The sequence below is a fragment of the Lonchura striata genome, chromosome Z (genome assembly GCF_050655825.1).
Source record: "Lonchura striata isolate lonStrDom1 chromosome Z, ASM5065582v1, whole genome shotgun sequence".
NCBI classification, from domain to species: Eukaryota; Metazoa; Chordata; class Aves; order Passeriformes; family Estrildidae; genus Lonchura; species Lonchura striata.
Window position 1 is genome coordinate 29,221,493 of NC_140740.1, and position 23,139 is coordinate 29,244,631.

The following is a 23,139-nucleotide window of genomic DNA, read 5'->3' on the forward strand; positions in this document are numbered from 1 at the left end:
TGAAAACAGCAGAGATGTGCACATCATGCCTTATCAATGTATCTGGGAATGTTTTAGGTTCAGGTTCTCTGAGGCTTTAGATTTTTAGTTCTCTAGACAATACTTCCAGGAGTCTAAAGAACTTTCAGAAATTAAACTTTTCTCCTTTTTTCCTCATTCTTTGCACTTGTGCACCAGAGATCTTCAGTGAATATATTCCACTCTAATAAACCTCCAAGCTGAATCTCTCAGATGTATTTACAGTGGTTGCCCATGTGTCTCTTCTGCCCAGTGCAATTTAAAAATCTTCATTCCTCATTATTTCTGCTGTTCTTTTTCTGTTTTAGCTTATAAATGCATGCCCATGCATCGGAAATGTTGTTTTTTTTTCATACATCACTTCCTGTCAAGTAGTTTATTTTTATCCTGTCCTGATGTTTCCCTAGTTTCATATGTTTTATTCTAACTACACTCGTGTACTTTTGAATGTGAAGTTTTATAATGCAATGCTCTCATTCACCTGCTTTCATGAAATCCTTCATTAACGTTAGCAGAGGTACCTGTCTGGTTCCCTTCTGCTTTGTAGAAGATTTGGGAAACTCAAGTCATGCTGAAGATACCTTGATGAACAGATTAGTGGGATTATGGGCCATACTGGCCTGCGACAGCAAGGTCCTGTACATGAAGGCAGAAGTGCAGAAGGTCCTGTCAGTCCTGTTTCTGTGTATTTCTGGAAACCAGGGAATCTCTCTTGGTCCTGTGAGGCACTGAGTTTGCAAAGCAATGGTTCTGTTGCTGTTGTTGCTTTCCCTTTGGGCTGTATCAGTATTTGAAGGCAGTCAAGCCTCTCTCCAGATGGGCAATTCTGATCATTGCAGTGAAGCAATGGAGGAGTTCAGGAGGTGGTGATGACCATTTCAGGATGGCTTGCTCCAGTTCAAGCCCTGAGTGGGACTCAGAATAAAAACTCTTTCAAACCTCAACTCCATTGGAAGGTTCCCTTCCTTGTCACCCTGTGAATAAGCTCAACATTAACTTTTGGAATTATCCATTGTTTTTACAAGATGGAAAGTCCCATTTGTGGTGGTTTTGGTACGGTTAGGAATTGGGGAAGGGTCTCCTTCTGATGCCAAAATTATTTTTGCTTTTATATTTTCTTCATAGATATTCATGGCTCTGTAGACTATTGTTGTATAGCTATCTAGTTCCTAGGTAACTTCAGTACTTTTCCTCCCCTGATAGGCAGAAAGACAAAACACCTTCCATTGGCTCCTATCCTATCTTGCCTCCTTGGGGAACCAAAGTTCAAACAGGTTTTCAAGACATTGAGAACTGCACTTCACTACACTTTCCCATAAACTACCTGTAGCCAGAACAGCTAGTACAGCTAGTCACAAAGAAAGAGGGGCCCCAGAAGAGGTGGAAACAAAGTGGGGGAATTTCCCCTTTACTTGGCTTCTAATTGGGAATTCTTGTCAAGTATGCTAACTTCCCAAGCTTGTAAAACCACATTGACTGGCCCTATGGGGGGTGGGCATTTTTCTGTATCTGTTCCTGGAGGCTTCCAGTTAAAGACCAGATTTGATCTTACCTGCTATACTTAAATTGCCTGGAAAGTGTGTTGTTTCATTTCTCAGTCTTTAAGGCATCACTCCCTCCACACTGCAGTGCCTTTGGAATACAGCCACTGGCTGTTGTTTGCACAGCTGTGGTACTTCTACCTGAGGCAGAAAGTGCAATTGCATTTCCAGCCAAAATCCATGAGGAATGTGGCAGCCAGAGCATCCTGTGCAGATACAGACCTGCAGCTGTGACTCAAGGGGGTTTTGGCTGCTGCCCAGCCCAGTGGGCGCAGTGTCTCCTGTGTGACTGCCCCCTTCCCTGCTGCCCATGGATAGTCGTGCAGGGCTCTGCAAGGGGTATGGAACAGGGAGGGAATGTGTGCCGGAACGAGTGAGTGGAAAATGTTGGGAAAATGTTTGAAAGTAAGCAATTGAGAATTCCTTATGCTTTAACAGACAGCTCTGGGTCCTGTATTTCCTCATACAAATGATTGATGTGTGCAAGTGGGTATCTTAGTCTTGAGATTTAGAGTGGGCCTGCTGAGAAGATAGCTGCAATGTCGTTAAGGGGAAGAAATTGGTTTTAGGGGGCTCTTGACCATCAAAGGATAATCTGAAGCATGGGATGTTCCCAAAATTACTTTGAAAGAGACCTCTATTCTAATGCAAATAATTTTGTGGGAATGATTTAAATGTGTAAAACTATTTTAGGAATGCTTAGCCTATGCCTTTGAGCAAAGTAGTGAACATGGATACAAACTAGTAGGTGCCAAAATAAAGTAATTCCCCCTTTCTGTCCTTGTTAAAAAGGAACCTGGAAACAAGAATCAACCACTGTCTTTTCCAAACAGCAACGTAGTATTGCACATTAATCTCCATGCCCTTACTGCCTCCTTTCAGCCACCTTGTGGGCAAGGAGTTCTGGCTGCTGATGGAGTACATGGACAGAGGCACTCGGAGAGCTGTGACTAATGAAACTCACAGATCTGAAGATGACATTGCAGCTGCCAGTCTGGACCTTAGGGATCCCATCTGTGCTTCCGAGGACTTGGGTAGGATTGTCTGGGAAACAGGGCTTCAGAACAGGAGCGATTCCATGTGCTGGACTTTGTTTCTGTATTGCTGGAATGCTATGAGGAAGCAAGAGCATTTCAAGTGAATTGCGTGGCAGGGTGCCTGCACTCACTGTGCTCTGTTCTTGTACTCTTACTTCCTGCTGTTGTATCCTGGCTCTGTTTCTTGCATTTGTATTTACTGTTCCCCACCTTGCTTCTCGAAGCGTTTGCCTGGAGCCTGCCTGCACCCCATTCCTTGCCTGTAAAGCAATCCTGCTGGTGGCAGGATTTGAAACTAACAGCAAAGGAATAAGAGACTCATATCTGACAGTCCTCAACTGAAAAGGACAATAGGGCAAATGCAAAATAGTGTTTGCTCCAGAAGAGTAATGTGACACCCTCCTGTTAGTGTTTTCTCTCTCAGTTACTGTGAGGACTGGATATCCTTCACTCAAGCTAAGTAATCCACAGGGATGTCAAAAGCTGGCACATCCTTCTCATAACCAACACCTCTTTGAAGCTGGGTCAGTATATTCTCAATCTGGCCCAGCATTCCAGGCATGTGGTCCATGGGGCTGCTTTTGAGTAACTGCCAGTTCCTGCAAAGTGGTGCTGGTGGCAGTGCAGGGACCCCTACTTGTTGCGGTGTGGTTTGATTTAGTCAGTTGGTTTTATTAATGTTAGTTATCATTTATGTTCCCCGGTTTGTCCCCTCATGGTTTGTTTGATCCAAGTTGTTTGGCCCAAAAGTTCCCACCACTTGGGTCCCCAGTTATCTGTCAATCTTCTCACCTCTCCCTGCTTTCTCCTTTTTTGGTTGCATCAATCAGAGTTTGTTCATACTCTTTTGGTTGTGAATCCTGCAACCACCCTGAGTTTCTTCAAGAAAGTTCTGTATCAATCACCCCAGGTCAGTTTTTCTATTTGTCCCCTGACTTGGTGCCTAACCGTGCTATGTTATCATAGGTTGCTGTAATTGGTTTCATCGCTCTCTGGTTTACCTCCATTGGGCGAGACAGATTTGCACCCATGTCCACCCAGCCCCTATTTGAGTTGCTGTAATCTTTGATTTCTTTGGCATTTGTTCCTGCACCCACTCAGAGAGCACCTTTGTTCTTGCCCCGCCTGGGGAAAATAAAGACTCTTTGGGCTGGCATACAAGTGTCCTTCTCTCATCCCTTCACCTCCTCTCAGCGTGTGGAACTACCAAAGCTGCGTAACCCACGCCGCAGCACTCAGCACCACCAGGCTGGCAGATGCCGTTCCCCTGGGGTGCCTCTCTCGTGGTGGCCACTCGGCCTCACACGGGCAGTGCCGGCCGGCTCATCCCACCTGCCCGAGGTCGTGGCAGGGAGCCGCCGCACCTACTGTGAGCTGAGGGCAGAGTTGCAATGCACACAGAGCTGTCACAAGGAACAAGCAATCCACACGGGCATTATTGTGTGTGTATCCCTTCCAGAGGGAGGGAGCTACAACCTAAAGCTTCCAGGGAATCAAATCCACTGCTGGGGACAGTGTAAAAAACTGGTTTGTTTCATTTAGAATGTGGAATTCTTTTGATTGGTTTCCTAATTGCACAGAATTTTTTTATTCTCCTCAGCTGATTTTGGCCTCTTTGCTCAGCTCACCCCTGAGCAGAGTAGATGGAGCTCAGTGGCCGGCACTTGTGGGTGGATGCCGCCTGAAGTGCTGACAGGTCAACCCTAGGGCCCCAAAGTGGACATGGATCAGGAAGTTCCTTACTGGAATGAAACTCCTGTCTCAGTAAGGTGCAAATACTCCCTGATCCTGCTGTCTTTCTCTCCTGTCCCATGTCCTGTGTGCCATTGGACAAAATCCCATTGCCATTTCCTGGCACCATTTCCACCAAGGTCCCCTTCTAAAAATGTCCCTGCAGCACAGCAGCATCTGCTATAGTTTTGGTTGCATGAGTGGGGGAACCACAAAAGAGAAGTAGCTTATAGGAAGTAGAAGGAAGTTGAGCAGCAAGTAGCACAATGAAGTGGCATGTAGAAGTAGCAAGTAGCCCATAGTTCAGGAACCTGCCATTTTGGCCTTCAGCCATACTTGACATTTCTCCTGTGCTCTGGAGAGATTTGGCTGTGGGCAGGAGGGGCTGTGAGGGGCTCACTGTGAACCTCTGAGGGGCCCTGGCTTGTGCCCCCCACTCCACCCTTAGAGGTTTCTGGCACACAAACAGGGACAGCTGAGAGGGATTTGTCCCAGCGCCGTCTGCTGCCTGGCACGCTCAGGCAGAGGAGAACTGGCCCAGGCTGACTGCCAGGTTGTGTGGCAGAGAGGGAACTGCAGGACCCAGCACCACTCGGCTGGCCCTGCTGGGAAGGAAGGTGCCATGCAGCACAGGAGGGGCAGGGCATGGAAAGGCAGACACTGCTCTGTGTGCCTGTGGAAATTAGCACAAGACAGGGACCTATGGGAGTCATTGGAGCTTCTTGAAAGGAAGAAACCCCAGGGACAGAAAGCACCATTTCTAGAGCACTGGCAGGGCAAAAACCCCAGCAAGATGGAGAAACCAGAATAAATGGATAAGTGGGATTCTGGGCTGGGTTTGCCTGTGATGGCAAGGTCCTGCACATGACAATTGAGGAGCAGATGGTCCCATTGTTTTCATTTCTGGGTCTTTCTAGGAACTAGAGGAATCCTGATGGAGTATGTGAGGCACTGAGCTTGGAAGGTCATGGTTCACTGTTCTTTGTTGTTTTTTTTTCCCTTTAGACAGCATCCATTGGTAACATCAGCCAGGCCAGTGTCCATCCTGGCACCACTCATCACTGTCCTCAAGAGGATGCAGCAGAGAAGAATGTAACAACCAAGTCAAGATGTCATCACCACAAGCAATTTTGAGGATTGGAGGATTATAGGAGGAGTATTGTTGATAAGCTTTTATAGAATAGGATTGTAGAGGACGATTGTAGAGTAGGATTGTTGAAGAGTTTTGTGGAATAGGATTGTTGAGGAGCATTGTGGAGTAGGATTGTTGAAGAGTTTTGTAGAATAGGATTGTAGAATATGATTGTGACATAGGATTGTAGAGTAGGATTGTTGAAAAGTTTTGTAGAATAAGATTGTAAACAAGGATTTTCATTAAATAAAGTTTCTGAAAAATAAACTCACTTGGAAGACTGTCCTCTTTCTGACCCCTTCAGAAAAGTCAACATTTCCTTCTGAATTACCAGCTGGTTTTTATGGGTGTTAAGTCACACTTATGGCTTCTGTTGTATGGTTTTTAAGTAGGGGAAGGCTCTTCTTCATTCATCCTTTCCAGACCACACTGTCTTGGGAATATGGCCAACTAGGCAGCTTTTGGCCAGCTGTAGTATTTCTAGTTGAGGCAGAAAGGGCAATGGCATTTGCAGGAAAAAGCAAAGGGCAAGTGGTGCAGCCAAAATATCCTGTGCAGATGCAGGCCTTCAGCTGTGACTCGAGAGCATTTTTGTGCCTGCCACTTGGATTTGTATCGTGAAGGGCAATGTCTTTGGCTGGAGGAGAGCCTCGCTCAGCGGAGAAAGCAGAAAGATCAGAGAGGTGCTCTGAAAGGTCTCCTGCGGTGCAGAGCTGTCAGCGAGTGTGAACTGAGAGCGGGCCCGGCCCTGCCCGGCGTGGAGCCGCAGCAGAGCCCTGGCAGAGCCCGGAGCAGCCTGAGCCTTGGCAGGGCCAGGCTGCAAGGAGGCCCTGGTAGCTGCAGGAGGCACAGCCCGGCCCTGCGTGCCTCTTGCTGGCAGCGGGCGCATCCTCCGCTCTCAGAGCCCAAGCGCAGCCGGCTGCTCCGAGGGCAAGCGGAGCCCTGCTGGGCACAGCCCAGCCTGGAGGCATTGGCCCTCTGGAGTCTGCCCGAGGAGAGAAAGGCCAAGGGCAGCCGAGGCCCGCTGGCCTGGCTCAGCATTCCCACTCTTGTGCCGCTGCCCTGCGACTCCTGGCAAAGGTCAGCAGTGTGTGCAGCACCCTGGGCACCGGGGCAGGGAGCCGGGCTGCTCGGCAGGCTGGAGCACAGGGCAGCGTCCTTCGGGCACGGCACTTGTGCCAGGGGACCCGAGGCCAGCGGGAGGCAGCGACAGCTTGTCAGCTCACGGCTGCAGGAGCCAGTGCCTCACACAGCTCTGGGAGGCAGCGCCTGCGATCCTGCAGCTCTGCACTGAGCCACAGCAAAGCTGGGAGCTGCAGAGTGCTCTGCAGAAATATTCAGGGCCGGCAGGCCAGCCTGCTTTGTGCTCTCTGGCACACAGCAAGCGCTGTGCCACACCGCGGCTCGGAGCTGCTGGGAGAGAGGTGTTAGAGATAAACTCTTAGGTACATTTAAATGGAGACAAAGTCATTAAAGCAAAAGAGAACCTTCTTCTTAGCCGAAGGCTCCTCTTGAAGCCAATAGCAGGTTTCTGAATAGAGCAGGAATTGGATTAAACCTAAAAGTCTGCCACTGCTATGACTGAAATACCAATTTGCATGTTTTCTTATTTCGGAATCAAAATATGACCATGGCTTTTAATGTTGGGTTTTTTGCAGCTAAGAGTTCAGATGCAATAATCACAGAACTCAGGTCATTTGAGATTACAGAAAGGTTAAAAACTATGCATGGGAAGGTAATAACAGGAATTTCTAACTAATAACAAATGGATTGTCCTGCAGCCTTGAGGTCATATCCTTCTACCCTTCCCAAATGAAAACCTATTCACTGAAGACCCATCATCATCTCAAAACCATGTTTAAATTAATTGGACCTGTTGATTAGCCCATGTAAATTAGATCTTTCCCTTTTATTTTCACTGACAAACTCTGATTCAATGTCAAATTATCAATCTTTCAAGGAAAAAATATACCATGCAGAGTAAAACCCAGGGCAGAGGCTTCTATACATAGTATAGAAAGATGGGGAGACCCGGTGTGTACCACAGGGAAACTTGGTCTTAAGTGAGAACTGGGTGTAAGATTTCATGGTGTGCAGATGGAAATAGAATAAGGGGTGGATAATGTCCTGGGTTGTAAGATAAGCTTAATTTTTCATAAAAACTTCCCATTCAGTATCACTCCTTTACCAGCTTTTAATGACTGTTTCTGTTTAATGCTTCACTGTGTAGATTCTTGCAGATCTGTAAATACTGAACAGAGGCTCAAAAGTCTTGGTACATCCTTTTGAATCAACTTCCTTTCCTTCTCCAAACCTCCCATTTGAACTATTTGTTTCTGGTTTTCCCTCACTTTAGGAGAAAAAGCAGAGGTCAGAGGAGCCCACCAAAGCAATTCAGCTCCTGTGCCTGAGAAGAGGAGGATGATGACTGTGAGACTTGCAGACATTGACTGGAGCGGTTGCACTGCTGTTTACGGCCGGCCCTACAGGGACAGGGTGATTCATTTACTTCTTTGAGGGATTACAAGGAGCCAGAGTTACTTGCTCGGCTGCAGAGAGATGGAGTCCGGCAAAAGGACAAGGATTCCCTTGGAAAAATCCTTCAGGAGGTGAGATGGTGGAACTTGTGCCAGTGCTTCTTCCATCATGCTATTCTACTATTCATAATTTACTACTTCCTCACCAGTTGAAATTAGAGACTTTGCCAATAGTCCTTTGAGTAAAGTTCCACTGGGATTTCTTTCTCATAGGCTTTCATAAAATGCACACCCATTGAAAGATGCAGGAGATCCTTCCTTCCTTTTTAAATATTCCCCATCTGCATAGCATTTTCCTGAATAATGCAAGCATTATTATATCAGATAGGAATATTTCCACTTTAGCTAGGAAAAAGCATTTTGGAACCTAGTCAAAGGACTCAAATTCAACATGGACACACTTTTAGTTGATCCTACAGTGACTTTAAGGAACTGATTCCCTGAAGCTGTGACGTTTGTTGCTGTGTTTGCCCAGGGCAGTGGCAGGGATTTTTCACCCTGAGGACATTCACAATACCATGAGAGCCATGTTTTGCCATCCCAACTGAAGTAGCCCTTTTAGATTTCTGTAGTTTGCACATAGATGTAATGAACATTTCTTTTCTGAAATGTGTGCTTGTAGGTTGCTGACCTGAATGCAAAGGATAATTCCTTCAGTCTGAAGGAACATCTGTTTCAAACCCTTCAGACTGATTGGCCTGGCTACAGTAAAAACGATAGAGCGAAGTTGAAGTTAATACTTTCTAGGTAAGTTCAGTCTATTGGGGAAGGAAAAGAGCCTTTTTAGAAGAAAGCCCTGGGAAATGAAGCCTAGGTTCTTAGAATATGCTGAGGTAGCAGGGACCTGCCAGGATCCTGGCCCTGCACAGAATCACACCAGGTGCCCAAGAGTGCTGTCCAAACACTTCCTGAAGCCTTGCTGCAGTGACCACTGGCCTGGGGAGCCTGCTGCAGTGCTCAAGCACCCTCTGGGGCACGCATGTTTTCCTGATATCCTGCCTAAAGCTCCTTCAACTCAGCTTCATGCTGTTTCCTTGAGTCCTGGCACTGAAGCTCTGCAAGGAAAGGACTATGACAGTTGATATTTAGGCCTTGTAACTTGAAATATTGGACCATCCTTACAGAAAAACAGCTCCATCTCAGAGCCCCACCAGCAGCAGCCAAGCAACATCTCCAGGGCCTTCGGAGAGAAACGCTCCAGCAAGACCTGCTCAGGTATTTTGTGCATTTTTAATATTCTGTACTCTGTGTAAAGTTTCAGCAGACTTGCTGGTGGTATAAAAGCTGTGATGTGAATGTGCAGGAGCAGGCCTAAGCATGTTTTGCCTCAGACATTCCAAGTGCTGCGACAGAAAGGCTGTGGTGAGAAGAGAGGATCCTGCAGGGGTGGAGCAGCACTGTCCTGAGCCAAATTTCTCCTCTGCCTGAAGACTTGAGCTCAGTCCCCACCTCAACTCATTCCCTGGAGGAGGCCTCAAAAGGCTGGCTCTGCAGGAAAAATCTCCTGTACATAAGAGGCTGCCCCAGGGCCGGGCAGATGGGGTCCTCTCGCCCTCTTGTCCCTCTGTCTCTCTGTCACCCTCATTGCTGACTCCAGCCCTGCACTATCCACGTGGCTGCACCAACACAGGATCTACAGGATGGTGATATTCCCTCAGTCCCTCCTCTGTCTCTGTTTCGCTCCTCCCTCACTCTGCCTGGGCACACATGGCTGTCCTGTTCTACTCCATGCTCAGTTCAGAAGTTTGCAGTGGGTGTGGGGAGCTTGTGGCCATGTGCTGTGGCTTGTGAGTCAGCAGCTTTGAGAAGGTCCTTGGGAGGAGCTGAGAGATGATTGAAGGGCACTGAGCAGCAGTGAGGGCTTATTGGTAAGCACTTGTGAAACTCTCTTGTGCAAATTTAAGGGTTTGTTCGCCAACAGCTTTTCAGTCTGCGCAGCAGGTAGCCTGCTGGATTTTAGACTACTATACCTAAAAGCACAAGAGTTTCCTGACATGTGGCTGCTGTCTTTGTTCATCCTGATGAGAATTCACAAGCAGTCATCACACCCTGCACTCCTGTATTCTAATAGCGAAGCACTAATCTCATTTTTAACACATAAAACTCTATAACAGCCAGGTGCCTCTTCATTAACTCATGTAGGAGTTTGACAGCAAAAGCTGAGTATTTTCCTGGTGTGTGCAAGCAGAAATTGGGACCTAGATAAAACTTACAGGACATCTCCTTTAAGGGAGGCTTTGCTGGAGATGCTGAAGGGAGTGGGAGCTACCTCCCAAAGCCTTTTAACAGTAGACCTGGAGAAGGACTTTCTAAGTCCTAAGATGAGAAACTAGGAATGCAATAGAGCAGATATTTACCTGGAGGTCTTCCAATATTCAACAGCTATTTTTATTTTAAAGAAAAACATTTGTTTTCAACCATTGCTAGTTCACAAATCCTGCTTTTTTAGAATGGAGCAAAACCTGATCTGGGTCAGAGAGTAATGAATTGTTTTGTTATTGTTGTAGAAACGGGGTTCTGTCTTGACCAGACCTGTGATGAGCAAGAAGCAGAGGATTGAGCAGTAGCTCAGTTACCTCCAGCCAGCACCTGGTGGCCGCTCTTCTTCCTGGCTGCTGGCTTTGACATCCCATTCTACTTCTTACCTGTCTCCTAATGTCGTCTCCATTTCCCCTGCAGCTTTTGGGTTTAAGAAGTTCTACAATGACAGCAATCATGTGCTGAAGACTACCATGTGAAAAAAGATGTGAAGAGAATTTGGGAGGCTGAAGCAGTAGTGTCCCTTGGATCTCAATGAAGGTATCAGTGTGCAGCTTTTCCTAACTCCAGTGTGGATAATGATGGAGTAAAGATTTGATGATTAAGGGAAGCCTCTGCATGAATTAAGGTGCAAGAAAGACTCTATTCCAGAGTCACTACTACAGACATTATTTAATAGTAAATGTGAACTAGAGGGATAGAAAGCTAAAGGAGGAGATGGGCCAGGTGGGAAGAAGTGCCGAGATGAACATCGAGGTGGGTTAGGCCCGCATAGGCCCTCCCTTCCTGCAGTGCAGTTGCACAGGCTCAGCTGCAGCAGTGGTGCTGCATCCCCTCATTGCATTTGCAGTGCAGGAGGGGAGGGAGAACTGTGTGTGTCTGTGTGTGTGTGTGTGGTATGAAACACTGGAAATTGCACCTAGCTTGTCTCAGAGCAGTGATGTTGGCAAGGGCAGTCAGGCCCCTGCAGCTCTGGGGCTGTAGGGCAGCTGTGGCCTTTGGAGCAGGCAGGGCCCTGGCTCGCACTGGATGCAGCCAGGGATGCTCTGTGGAAGGCTGAGGGCAAGCCTGGCCCTGCAGGGGAGCAGTGCAGTGAGGCCTGTGCTAGGGCTCTTGCTAGCTAATGTCACTGGGCAGAGGCCAGTAGTCCAAGCTACTGCTTCTCAGGAACCTCTCAAAATATTGAAAGGCATCTGTAGTTTTCTCTTCTAACTTGTCCTGCACACCGGTCAGGTGCATCTGGCCTGGGCTGCATCCCTGGCATTTGTTGTTGTCTCTTCTTATACTGAATTTTAACCTGGTAAAGATTTATTGCTTGTAAATATTTATCTCAGGATGGTTTGAAGTGTTTATTCCCATGTGGAATGAGTTTTTGTCATTCCAAAGAGAACCAGATCTTCAGGCCCAGAAGAGCAGAAGCTTTGGTGTGACAGTATTATTCTCATTGCCACTTCATCTTGGATTTGTATCATGAGCTTGATAAACCTCACACCTGTTGATTTGAGGGAGGTTTGAGTCCCTTCAGTGTCTTTAAGCATGAATGAGTTTTGCCCTCTTTAGCAGCTGCTGGGCTTTGGGTTGTTGTTGTGGTTTCAGACTTGTCTAGAGTTTGTTGTAAAAGAACAGCCTCAGTTTGCAAACTTCCCAGAAGGCTCCAAAGTCAGTCTGAGAGTGTTTTTACTGCTTTACATGAATAAAACCAGACTGGCCTGGCTTGGTAACCTCTGAGTCTGCCTTAAGGCTATTTAAAAGAAAAGGTCAGGAAATTCTAAACTCTGCAGAAATGTTGACATGACTGAATCTTTTTTTTTTTTTTTATTTCTTCTTCCTAGGGTAGCCCCAGCTACTCTGAGATGAAGAGCAGATGCCAGTACCTCCACAAAAAGCTGTCCCACATTTAGCAATGAGTATCTGAATTTGGCAAGCAGCAAGTGGAGTCCTGGCACCAGTCGTCTGCTTCAGCAAGGAATCATCTATGAACTCAGGCTGTTTTATTTTAAAAGAAGATTAAGTTTTTAGGATTCTTCAAGTTAGGATTGAGTAGATGGTTATTTGTTAAAAACATAGGATTAGTTAGTCTAAGATTACAGAATTTAGTATTGAACTTTAGCAATAAAGAAGTTGCACTATTGTTAACAAGAGTACTGAAGTCTGTCCAAGATGTATTTGGTTTATAGTTTCTTCATCCTACCCTAGGTCCCAGTTCCAATAGCATGTTTTGGGGGTTTATTAGAAATGACACCCAGTTGATTAGAGGAAAAACAGGGGATGAAGCTTTCCAGCCTTTCCTTTCCTTCTTCTCTGAATCTGTTATTTCCCTTTTTGAAAATGGTCAGTTTTCCCTGAATGTTAAAGAAACCACTTTCCTCATATTTAATCTAGTAAGCTTCCTCTATACAGTCTACAGCTTCTCTAAACTGAGGGCTAAAATGTCCAGAGGAGCTGATGAGACTCCTAATCCAGAAGTAGACCCAAATGGGGAGAATTCTGAGTAATGTAGAAAATAAGAGAGAATGAGCCAAACCCCGAAAGAATTTTCTGATCCCCTGTGAGAAGCCCGGGTTTGGTTTGGGGTCTCGTGTCGTGGTAAAGTCTCTCCTCCAACCCGTGCTTCCAAAGAAAAACTCCGCAGCCTCTTGTTGTTCAGTCTCAAGGCAGTTTATTGCGAGTTATCTAACAGATTGTGCTCGCGAGCTGCGGCTGTTTGATCAGCGGCCGCGGCAGAGACACACACACTCCTGACACCCTCACTGTCCAGTGTCTTCTTCTTCTCTCTCCCCCACCCAAGGCTGCTTCTATCTTTTCTATTATGTATAACATGTTTACAATTATTCCCCAATACCTACTACCGCTATTACCAAGTGCTTTTCTACTCTAAACCAATCTGTGAATGCCAACATCACCATGAACATGGAGGCAAGGAAGAAGAAGGAGGAAGGACAGGATGAGCCCACTTTCCTCCATCTTAGAACTTCTGACTCCCATGTACAAAGTAAAAACCCCCCTGTACAGGTGCTAAAACCCCCCTGTACAATACTAAAACATTTTCCCCTCTGTTTTGTAACTACTCTTACTATACTATCTAACCCTTTGTGACTGCTTGTTCCACCTTCAAAGCTGGTAATTCATTCCATGGCTCAAACTCGAAATCACAGCTGTTTCCAGCTGCCTGCTGGGGTCTAGAATGCTTCTGACCAAGGCCAGGAACCTCTAAAAATGTCTGAGAGACATTTTAAGTTCCCACAACAGAGATGTGAGTGTGAAACCACAAAAAGTTGTGTGACCTCATAGGGTCAAAGTTACATCACAGAGATGTCTGTGTGATATCACAGAGATGTCAGTGTGACCTCAAAGAGATGTCTGTGTGACATCACAGACAGCTGTGTGACATCACAGTGATGTCATTGTGACATCCCAGAGATGTCTGTGGGACATCACAGAGAGCTGTGTGATGTCACAGAGATGTAAGGGTGACATCACAGACAGCTGTGTGACATCACAGAGATGTCATTGTGACATCACAGAGAGCTGTGTGATGTCAGAGAGATGTAAGCGTGACATCACAGAGATGTCCATGTGACACCACAAAAAGCTGTGTGACCTCATGGGGTCAAAGTGACATCAAAGAGATGTCTCTGAGACATCAGAGAGATGGCTGTGTGACATCACAGAGATGTCAGTGTGACATCAGAGCGAGATGTGTGGCATCACACAGACGTCTGTGTGACATAACAGGAGGTTGTGTGATGTCACATAGATATCCAGGTGACATCATGGAGAGTTCTGTGTCATTGCAGAGATATCAGTGTGAAATCACAGACAGCTGTATGCCATCACAGAGATGTTATTGTGACATCACAGAGAGCTGTGTGATGTCAGAGAAATGTAAGCGTGACATCACAGAGATGTCCGTGTGACACCACAAAAAGCTGTGTGACTTCATGCGGTCGAAGTGACATCAGAGAGATGTCTATGAGACATCACAGAGATGTCTGTGTGACATCACAGAGATGTAAGGGTGACATCACAGAGATGTCCGTGTGACCTCACAGACAGCAGTGTGATGCCACAGTGATGTCATTGTGACATCACAAAAATCTGTGTGACATCAGACAGATGTCAGTGTGACGTCACAGACAGCTGTGTGACATCACAGGGATGTCCATGTGACACCACAAAAAGCTGGGTGGCCTCATGGGGTGGAAATGACATCACAGCGATGTCTGTGCGACATCACATGCAGCTGTGTGCCATCACAGTGATGTCATTGTGATGTCACAAAAATCGGTGTGACATCAGACATATGTCATTGTGACATCAAAGAGAGCTGTGTGACATCACAGAGATGTCAGTGTCACATCACAGAGAGCTGTGTGATGTCACAGAGATGTCATTGTGACATCAGAGAGAGCTGTGTGATGTCCCAGAAATGTCAGTACGTCATCACAGACAGCTGTGTGACATCAAAGTGTTGTCATTGTGACATGCCAGAGAGCTGCGTGGCATCACAGACAGCTGTGTGACATCACAGAGATGTCAGGGTGATTTCACAGACAGCTGTGTGACATCACAGAGATGACTTTGTGACACCAAAAAAAGATTTTTTACCTCATGGAGTCAAAGTGACATCACAGAGATGTCTGTGTGACATCCCAGAAATGTCAGTGTGACATCACAGACAGCTGTTTGACATCACTCTGATGTTAGTGTAACATCGCAGGTATGTCTGTGTGACATCACAGAGAGCTGTGTGATGTTACAGAGATGTCAGGGTTACATCACAGACTGCTGTGTGACATCACAATTATGTCATTGTGACATCAAAAATGTCAGTGTGACATCACAGACAGCTGTGTGACATCACAGATATGTCATCCTGACGTCACAGAAATGTGGATGTGACAGCGCTGAGAGCTGTGTGACATCACAGAGATGTCTGTGTGGCATAACAGGAGGTTGTGTGATTTCACAGTGATGTCCATGTGACATCACAGAGAGCTGTGTGACGTCACCAAGAGGTCAGTGTGACATCACAGACAGCTGTGTGAAATCACAGAGATGTCATTGTGACATCACAGAGAGCTGTGTGATGTCAGAGAGATGTAAGCGTGACATCACAGAGATGTCCATGTGACACCACAAAAAGCTGTGTGACCTCATGGGGTCAAAGTGACATCAAAGAGATGTCTCTGAGACATCAGAGAGATGGCTGTGTGACATCACAGAGATGTCAGTGTGACATCAGAGCGAGATGTGTGGCATCACACAGACGTCTGTGTGACATAACAGGAGGTTGTGTGATGTCACATAGATATCCAGGTGACATCATGGAGAGTTCTGTGTCATTGCAGAGATATCAGTGTGAAATCACAGACAGCTGTATGCCATCACAGAGATGTTATTGTGACATCACAGAGAGCTGTGTGATGTCAGAGAAATGTAAGCGTGACATCACAGAGATGTCCGTGTGACACCACAAAAAGCTGTGTGACTTCATGCGGTCGAAGTGACATCAGAGAGATGTCTATGAGACATCACAGAGATGTCTGTGTGACATCACAGAGATGTAAGGGTGACATCACAGAGATGTCCGTGTGACCTCACAGACAGCAGTGTGATGCCACAGTGATGTCATTGTGACATCACAAAAATCTGTGTGACATCAGACAGATGTCAGTGTGACGTCACAGACAGCTGTGTGACATCACAGGGATGTCCATGTGACACCACAAAAAGCTGGGTGGCCTCATGGGGTGGAAATGACATCACAGCGATGTCTGTGCGACATCACATGCAGCTGTGTGCCATCACAGTGATGTCATTGTGATGTCACAAAAATCGGTGTGACATCAGACATATGTCATTGTGACATCAAAGAGAGCTGTGTGACATCACAGAGATGTCAGTGTCACATCACAGAGAGCTGTGTGATGTCACAGAGATGTCATTGTGACATCAGAGAGAGCTGTGTGATGTCCCAGAAATGTCAGTACGTCATCACAGACAGCTGTGTGACATCAAAGTGTTGTCATTGTGACATGCCAGAGAGCTGCGTGGCATCACAGACAGCTGTGTGACATCACAGAGATGTCAGGGTGATTTCACAGACAGCTGTGTGACATCACAGAGATGACTTTGTGACACCAAAAAAAGATTTTTTACCTCATGGAGTCAAAGTGACATCACAGAGATGTCTGTGTGACATCCCAGAAATGTCAGTGTGACATCACAGACAGCTGTTTGACATCACTCTGATGTTAGTGTAACATCGCAGGTATGTCTGTGTGACATCACAGAGAGCTGTGTGATGTTACAGAGATGTCAGGGTTACATCACAGACTGCTGTGTGACATCACAATTATGTCATTGTGACATCAAAAATGTCAGTGTGACATCACAGACAGCTGTGTGACATCACAGATATGTCATCCTGACGTCACAGAAATGTGGATGTGACAGCGCTGAGAGCTGTGTGACATCACAGAGATGTCTGTGTGGCATAACAGGAGGTTGTGTGATTTCACAGTGATGTCCATGTGACATCACAGAGAGCTGTGTGACGTCACCAAGAGGTCAGTGTGACATCACAGACAGCTGTGTGAAATCACAGAGATGTCATTGTGACATCACAGAGAGCTGTGTGATGTCAGAGAGATGTAAGCGTGACATCACAGAGATGTCCATGTGACACCACAAAAAGCTGTGTGACCTCATGGGGTCAAAGTGACATCAAAGAGATGTCTCTGAGACATCAGAGAGATGGCTGTGTGACATCACAGAGATGTCAGTGTGACATCAGAGCGAGATGTGTGGCATCACACAGACGTCTGTGTGACATAACAGGAGGTTGTGTGATGTCACATAGATATCCAGGTGACATCATGGAGAGTTCTGTGTCATTGCAGAGATATCAGTGTGAAATCACAGACAGCTGTATGCCATCACAGAGATGTTATTGTGACATCACAGAGAGCTGTGTGATGTCAGAGAAATGTAAGCGTGACATCACAGAGATGTCCGTGTGACACCACAAAAAGCTGTGTGACTTCATGCGGTCGAAGTGACATCAGAGAGATGTCTATGAGACATCACAGAGATGTCTGTGTGACATCACAGAGATGTAAGGGTGACATCACAGAGATGTCCGTGTGACCTCACAGACAGCAGTGTGATGCCACAGTGATGTCATTGTGACATCACAAAAATCTGTGTGACATCAGACAGATGTCAGTGTGACGTCACAGACAGCTGTGTGACATCACAGGGATGTCCATGTGACACCACAAAAAGCTGGGTGGCCTCATGGGGTGGAAATGACATCACAGCGATGTCTGTGCGACATCACATGCAGCTGTGTGCCATCACAGTGATGTCATTGTGATGTCACAAAAATCGGTGTGACATCAGACATATGTCATTGTGACATCAAAGAGAGCTGTGTGACATCACAGAGATGTCAGTGTCACATCACAGAGAGCTGTGTGATGTCACAGAGATGTCATTGTGACATCAGAGAGAGCTGTGTGATGTCCCAGAAATGTCAGTACGTCATCACAGACAGCTGTGTGACATCAAAGTGTTGTCATTGTGACATGCCAGAGAGCTGCGTGGCATCACAGACAGCTGTGTGACATCACAGAGATGTCAGGGTGATTTCACAGACAGCTGTGTGACATCACAGAGATGACTTTGTGACACCAAAAAAAGATTTTTTACCTCATGGAGTCAAAGTGACATCACAGAGATGTCTGTGTGACATCCCAGAAATGTCAGTGTGACATCACAGACAGCTGTTTGACATCACTCTGATGTTAGTGTAACATCGCAGGTATGTCTGTGTGACATCACAGAGAGCTGTGTGATGTTACAGAGATGTCAGGGTTACATCACAGACTGCTGTGTGACATCACAATTATGTCATTGTGACATCAAAAATGTCAGTGTGACATCACAGACAGCTGTGTGACATCACAGATATGTCATCCTGACGTCACAGAAATGTGGATGTGACAGCGCTGAGAGCTGTGTGACATCACAGAGATGTCTGTGTGGCATAACAGGAGGTTGTGTGATTTCACAGTGATGTCCATGTGACATCACAGAGAGCTGTGTGACGTCACCAAGAGGTCAGTGTGACATCACAGACAGCTGTGTGAAATCACAGAGAAGTCAGTATGACATCATAGGGATGTCCATGCAACATCGCAGGCAGCTCTGTGGCATCACAGTGATGTCATTGTGACATCACAAAATCTGTGCGAGCTCATAGGATTGAAGCGACATCACAGAGATGTCTGCGGCTGCACCACTTCTGCTTTGGTTCTGCCTGCATCTAGAATGCCACAGATGTGCCAAGTGGGGCCAGTGGCCCATATGCCAAGGGCAGTGTAGTCTGGAGGGCATGAATGAAGAAGAGCCATCCCCACTTTCAAACCGTACCAAAGACACCAAGAAATGTCACTTTGTAGCTTTAAGAGACAGCTGACAACTCAGAAGGAAATGCTGAGTGTATTCACAGGGTGAAAAAAAAGGGAATCTTCCAGGCAAGTTAAAGTTTCAGAAGCTTTATTTTCAATCCTAAACTATAATCCTACTCTACAATCCTACTCTACAAAACTACTCTTCAGTCCTGTTCTTAGCTGGTTATGGAATAAATGGTCCTGATGTGATTATCGCAGTTGGTAGATAGTTCTTGTTGGTAAGTAATGGAGGGAGGGAACAGTTTTGTGTGTCCTTTTGGGGGATTGCCCCAATTTTCTGGTGTCCTCCGTTCATTTTGGGATACCACACCTCCTTTTTGGGCATCTCCACCCAGCGATTTTGGCTTCCACTCCTTCCACTTTGGGGTCCCCCTTTAACTTTGTGCACCCCATCCCCATGTCCCACACATGCCCAGCGTCCCCAGTGTGCACTGAATGGCCAGCAAGGGACTGGCGAATGCTGGGACCCACAGTGATGTCAGTCTTCCCTCCTGGTTACACATAGGACTCCTCGGCCCTTTCTGGGGTGCCCTGGAGTGCCAGAGCCATGGTGAGGAAGTGTCTTTGCTGCCATCCTGTGCAGGATCATGCCTGGCCCATTATGGCCTCATGTCCCCATCTCTCATTGTCCTCTGACATTCCCTGTGTCCCTGCACCCCTCTCAAGAGCAGGACTTTGGTGCCAACCCCAGCGCTCCAAATCCATGCGTTTCCTCTGTCCTTGTGGTACTTTATGGACAAGAATAGCCCTTAGTTAATCTAAGAATTGATACCTGGGTAACAAGATAGTGACCAATCACTCTCACTGGTTTGCCCCCTCCTCCCTACCTTCTTTTAGGTGCCGAGGCAATGAGATAATGCTTGAGCTATGCTAAAAGCTGTGCAGAAAGAAGTAGTTACTTTGTACCCAGGGATGGGAATGAAGCACTTTCTAGAAATCAGCAAATTTAGCAGAACAAGCTAACTGCAAAAGACTCACCAGTGGCTATTTGAGCAGACAATCTTGTAGAGCATGTGCAGAAACAGAGGTAAAACAGCTGAAGCCCGAGGAAGCCTTCTGAGCCTTCAACCAAAACGACCACCAGAGGCTGATTATGACCTCTTGTAGAAATTGCACATGGTCTACAAGGGCTTACAGAATCATGTAATTAGAAAATATGTTGCAATATGAAGGTTAGGAATGTATCATGTTCACATTAAGTTAAAAACGTTTAAAAGATTGTTCTGTACAAAGAATGGACAAGTGGTGATTACGCGGGCAGAGGGAAGACAAGCACAGTCAGTATGATTGATAAGCAAGCTTCTTTTATTCAAAAATCCTGTCAGTTTATATAGGGTTTGCTACAAGCAAAGTCAGCAACAGCCCTCATTGGTCAAGTTTACAAAGGTCTTTGTTTTACTTCTCCTACGGGTGGTTACAGCTGTAGCTAAGTTCTCCAAGCCAAGTTCTCATTGCTAAGTCATGCCTTCCAAGGACAGAGCATATCTTTGAGGCTATGCCTGTCCTTATTATCTCATTCCGAACTTGCTCTATTTCCCAGGCCTAGAGAGACCTTGTACAGTTTCCCAGGCCTAGACACAGAGCCTGTTTCCCAAGCTTTGTTCCCAGGCCAGACACAGGCTGATTCTGATTCTAGGGTCTTAAACACTGGTATCAATGAATAACTGTTCCATTGATCCATGACCCCTCTCCTGCAACCATTCTCCAACAAAAATTACTAAGTTTCTCTATCAGTCTATTTGCAAAGTAACTGGTTATCCTAATAAATTTAGATACATTTCCCCTTTGATTACAAATTAAGCATTGCACCTTCAAGGCATATCCAGGGATGCACAGGTGACACTGCGCTCATTGTCTCAAACAAGGTGAGCGCAAACATAGAAATCCCCCCCGACACTTCAACATGTAAGCTGTTATCCAACTGCACAAACACCTTCTCTCCTAAACCAAATCAGTGCTTCTGCGTTTGCTTTCATGAACTTAGAATGCACTTTTCAGGACTTTGAAAACAAGCAGTGTCTTTGGATTTGAAAATGTCACCAATATTAAGAAAGTCTGTGTTGCAGCAAAGTTGCCTTCTGGCTGATGTAGGAAGCTAGCAGGAGCTGTCACACAGGGATTGGCAACACTATGTATAGAAGCCTCTGCCCTGGGTTTTACTCTGCATGGTATATTTTTTCCTTGAAAGATTGATAATTTGACATTGAATCAGAGTTTGTCAGTGAAAATAAAAGGGAAAGATCTAATTTACATGGGCTAATCAACAGGTCCAATTAATTTAAACATGGTTTTGAGATGATGATGGGTCTTCAGTGAATAGGTTTTCATTTGGGAAGGGTAGAAGGATATGACCTCAAGGCTGCAGGACAATCCATTTGTTATTAGTTAGAAATTTCTGTTATTACCTTCCCATGCATAGTTTTTAACCTTTCTGTAATCTCAAATGACCTGAGTTCTGTGATTATTGCATCTGAACTCTTAGCTGCAAAAAACCCAACATTAAAAGCCATGGTCATATTTTGATTCCGAAATAAGAAAACATGCAAATTGGTATTTCAGTCATAGCAGTGGCAGACTTTTAGGTTTAATCCAATTCCTGCTCTATTCAGAAACCTGCTATTGGCTTCAAGAGGAGCCTTCGGCTAAGAAGAAGGTTCTCTTTTGCTTTAATGACTTTGTCTCCATTTAATTGTACCTAAGAGTTTATCTCTAACACCTCTCTCCCAGCAGCTCCGAGCTGCGGTGTGGCACAGCGCTTGCTGTGTGCCAGAGAGCACAAAGCAGGCTGGCCTGCCGGCCCTGAATATTTCTGCAGAGCACTCTGCAGCTCCCAGCTTTGCTGTGGCTCAGTGCAGAGCTGCAGGATCGCAGGCGCTGCCTCCCAGAGCTGTGTGAGGCACTGGCTCCTGCAGCCGTGAGCTGACAAGCTGTCGCTGCCTCCCGCTGGCCTCGGGTCCCCTGGCACAAGTGCCGTGCCCGAAGGACGCTGCCCTGTGCTCCAGCCTGCCGAGCAGCCCGGCTCCCTGCCCCGGTGCCCAGGGTGCTGCACACACTGCTGACCTTTGCCAGGAGTCGCAGGGCAGCGGCACAAGAGTGGGAATGCTGAGCCAGGCCAGCGGGCCTCGCCTGCCCTTGGCCTTTCTCTCCTCGGGCAGACTCCAGAGGGCCAATGCCTCCAGGCTGGGCTGTGCCCAGCAGGGCTCCGCTTGCCCTCGGGAGCAGCCGGCTGCGCTTGGGCTCTGAGAGCGGAGGATGCGCCCGCTGCCAGCAAGAGGCACGCAGGGCCGGGCTGTGCCTCCTGCAGCTACCAGGGCCTCCTTGCAGCCTGGCCCTGCCGAGGCTCAGGCTGCTCCGGGCTCTGCCAGGGCTCTGCTGCGGCTCTACGCCGGGCAGGGCCGGGCCCGCTCTCAGCTCACACTCGCTGACAGCTCTGCACCGCAGGAGACCTTTCAGAGCACCTATCTGATCTTTCTGCTTTCTCCGCTGAGCGAGGCTCTCCTCCAGCCAAAGACATTGCCCTTCACGATACAAATCCAAGTGGCAGGCACAAAAATGCTCTCGAGTCACAGCTGAAGGCCTGCATCTGCACAGGATATTTTGGCTGCACCACTTGCCCTTTGCTTTTTCCTGCAAATGCCATTGCCCTTTCTGCCTCAACTAGAAATACTACAGCTGGCCAAAAGCTGCCTAGTTGGCCATATTCCCAAGACAGTGTGGTCTGGAAAGGATGAATGAAGAAGAGCCTTCCCCTACTTAAAAACCATACAACAGAAGCCATAAGTGTGACTTAACACCCATAAAAACCAGCTGGTAATTCAGAAGGAAATGTTGACTTTTCTGAAGGGGTCAGAAAGAGGACAGTCTTCCAAGTGAGTTTATTTTTCAGAAACTTTATTTAATGAAAATCCTTGTTTACAATCTTATTCTACAAAACTTTTCAACAATCCTACTCTACCAATCCTACGTCACAATCATATTCTACAATCCTATTTTACAAAACTTTTCAACAATCCTACTATACAATCCTACTCCACAATCCTATTCCACAAAACTCTTCAACAATCCTACTCTACAGTCCTATTCTACAAAACTCTTCAACAATCCTACTCCACAATGCTCCTCTACAATCCTATTCCACAAAACTCTTCAACAATCTTACTCTACAATCCTATTCCACAAAACTCTTCAACAATCCTACTCTACAATCCTCCTCTACAATCCTATTCTATAAAAGCTTATCAACAATACTCCTCCTATAATCCTCCAATCCTCAAAATTCCTTGTGGTGATGACATCTTGACTTGGTTGTTACATTCTTCTCTGCTGCATCCTCTTGAGAACGGTGATGAGTGGTGCCAGGATGGACACTGGCTTGGCTGATGTTACAAATGGATGCTGTCCAAA